Source organism: Myotis lucifugus, unplaced genomic scaffold, assembly GCF_000147115.1.
Source record: "Myotis lucifugus unplaced genomic scaffold, Myoluc2.0 scaffold_11227, whole genome shotgun sequence".
Classification (NCBI taxonomy): domain Eukaryota; kingdom Metazoa; phylum Chordata; class Mammalia; order Chiroptera; family Vespertilionidae; genus Myotis; species Myotis lucifugus.
In genome coordinates this window covers 2,569-5,193 of record NW_005882275.1, presented here as the reverse complement: position 1 = coordinate 5,193, position 2,625 = coordinate 2,569, and the positions used below count along the sequence as shown (strand labels likewise).

Sequence of the window (2,625 nt, the reverse complement as noted above, 5' to 3'; positions counted from 1 at the left end):
ATAAGGGTAAACTAAACCCACAAATATGCAAACAGCAATAAAGGTTCAACTACAACAAGGAGGGGCACACCACAATGGCACACCAAGGGTACATTCCTGGAGGCACCCCAGCTCAAGGGAATAAAGGGAGGACCAGTGCCACCTGGGGACCACACCAGGGACAGAAAAGTACATATGGCCACCATATCAAAACTAGAGCTAATACCATATGGACCACCCATACATATGAACACCCACAGAGACACAACCAAAATGGGAGACAACGATTAAAACAAAGTCCTCAGGCAGTGGATGCTTGGGACAAAGGGTGGACTGATTGGCGGGGAGGGAGTGGGGCGCGGCCAAGCCTGGCCGGGGCTCCGCATGCAGCAGCTGCCCTGGGCACCCTCACCGCAGTCTTGCGGAGTTGAGCCCACCAGCTAACTCGAGCCAATGGCCCGCAGCCATCAGGTGGGCATCCAGGAGGCAGCGGTGCAGGGAGGGGCCGGATGCAGACAAGTGGCCCCGGGGGCCGTCATGGCGGACAGCGGCACCACGGGGGGCACGGTGTTGGCCGCCCCGCTCCTGGGCTGGGAGGTGGTGGCCCAGGGCCCCGTGTCTACTTTCAGAGCCTCCACTGATGCTGCAGGTGAGGGCCCAGGGAGCGTGGACAACGATGGCCCAGTGAGGTGCCAAGAGAAGGTCACGGTCAAGTATGACCGCAAGGAGTTACAGAAGCGCCTCAACCTGGAGGAATGGATCCTGAAACAGCTCACTCGCCTCTACGACTGCCAGGAAGAGGAGATTCCAGAGCTGGAGATTGATGTGGACAAACTCCTGGACATGGAAAGTGATGATACCCGGGCTGCCAGGGTCAAGGAGCTGCTGGTTGACTGTTATCAAACCCACTGAGGCCTTCATCTCTGGCCTGCTGGACAAGATCTGGGGCATGCAGAAGCTGAGCACACCCCAGAAGAATTAAGGGTCCTCAATCCAGGTGAAAGGTGGCTCTCACAGGACAATCGCTGTCCCTGACCTCGTAGCAACAGCAATACCAAGGGGCCCTGCGAACAGGCCTGGTGGCATGAGCAGGGCTCCCTGTGCTTTTCGCTTAGGGGCCTCTTCCCTGCCCCCCTGTTTTCCATTTGGGGTTTTTTTATTATTATTATTAAAGTATGGGACTTAAAATGTCACAAATGAAATAACAATAAAAATCTCCAGAAAAAACAACAACCCTAAATGAAATGGAAGTGGGCAAACTACCAGGTACAGAGTTCAAAACAATGGTTTTAAAGGTGCTCAAAAAATTAGTGAGAAAGTCAACAGCATAAAAGAGGACATAGAAACCATAAGAAGAACCAGTAACTAAAATGAAGAATACACTAAAAGGAATCAACAACAGATTCGATGAAGCAGAGGATCAAATTAGCAATTGGGAAGATAAGCAATCAAAGCAGAAAACAGAAGAAAAAAAGAAAATGAGGACTGTCCTGGCCAGGTGGGTCAGTTGGTTGGAGTGTTGCCCTGTACACCAAAAAGTTGCAGGTTAGATTCCTGGTCAGAGAATATACCTATGTTGTGGGTTCCATCCCTGGTTGGGATACATAACCACATAACGGAGGCAACCAACTGATGTTTCCCTCTGACATCAGTGTTTCTCTATCTATCTCTATCTCTCTCTTTCTCTCACCCACCTCTATAAAAGTCAATAAAAATACATCCTTCAGTGAGCATTAAAAATAAAGAAAGAAAAAAAATGAGGACAGTTTAAGAGAAATCTGGAACACCGAGAATAACAACAACTATATCATAGAGGAAAAAGAAGGAGAAGACAAAAAGCAAGGGGTTGAGAACCTAGTTAAAAAAATAATGACTGAAAACCTCCTTAATCTGGTGAAGAAAAAGGGTTTTCAGTCAGTTCACTATCCAGTAATTTCAGAGCGTCCCAAACAAGATGAACCCAAAGAGGTCCAAAACAAGACATATCATAAATGCAGCAACAGAAAGACCTAGAAGGGAGCTCCCATAGTATTGTCAGCTGATTTCTCAACACAAATTTTTTAGATCAGAGAAACTGGCACATAATATTCAAAGTGATGAAAAGAACCTAAAACTGAGATTATTCTACCCAGCAAGGTAATCTTATCTAATAATAGACAAACATGCAAATTAACTGTCCCTCCTCTATGCTCACCAGCCAATCAGAAGAGTATGCAAATTACCCCAACAAAGATGGTGGTTAATTTGCATACGTAGGGGCGAAGTGGGTGAGCGAAGACTGAAGGCTCCGTCCGGAGCCGTGAAGACTGAAGGCTCCGGCCGGAGTGAAGGCCTGGTTCCCGGGTGCCGGAGGAAAACCGGTGCCGGCAGCCAGGAAAAGGGAAGGCCTATTGCACGAATCTCTTCGTGCAACGGGCCTCTAGTCATTTATAACTGAAGAAGAAATAAAGATGTTCCCAAGCAAGAAAAAGCTAAAGGAGTTCATCACCACCAAATCAGTATTATAAGAATATTTAAAGAGGCTTCTTCAAGAATAAGGGGGAACCCCAGTGGTGTGGCTCAGTTGGTAGGGTGTCGTCCTGTGCACCAAAAGGTGGATGGTTTGATTCCCAATCAGGGCTCATGCCCAGATGTGGGCTCAATCCC

General features: G+C 48.0%; 1 pseudogene; it reads left to right on the top strand.

Annotated features, from left to right (window-relative positions):
• Positions 1 to 516: 516 nt before the first annotated feature.
• On the top strand, positions 517 to 981 carry LOC102441523 (annotated as a pseudogene).
• Positions 982 to 2,625: the final 1,644 nt, after the last annotated feature.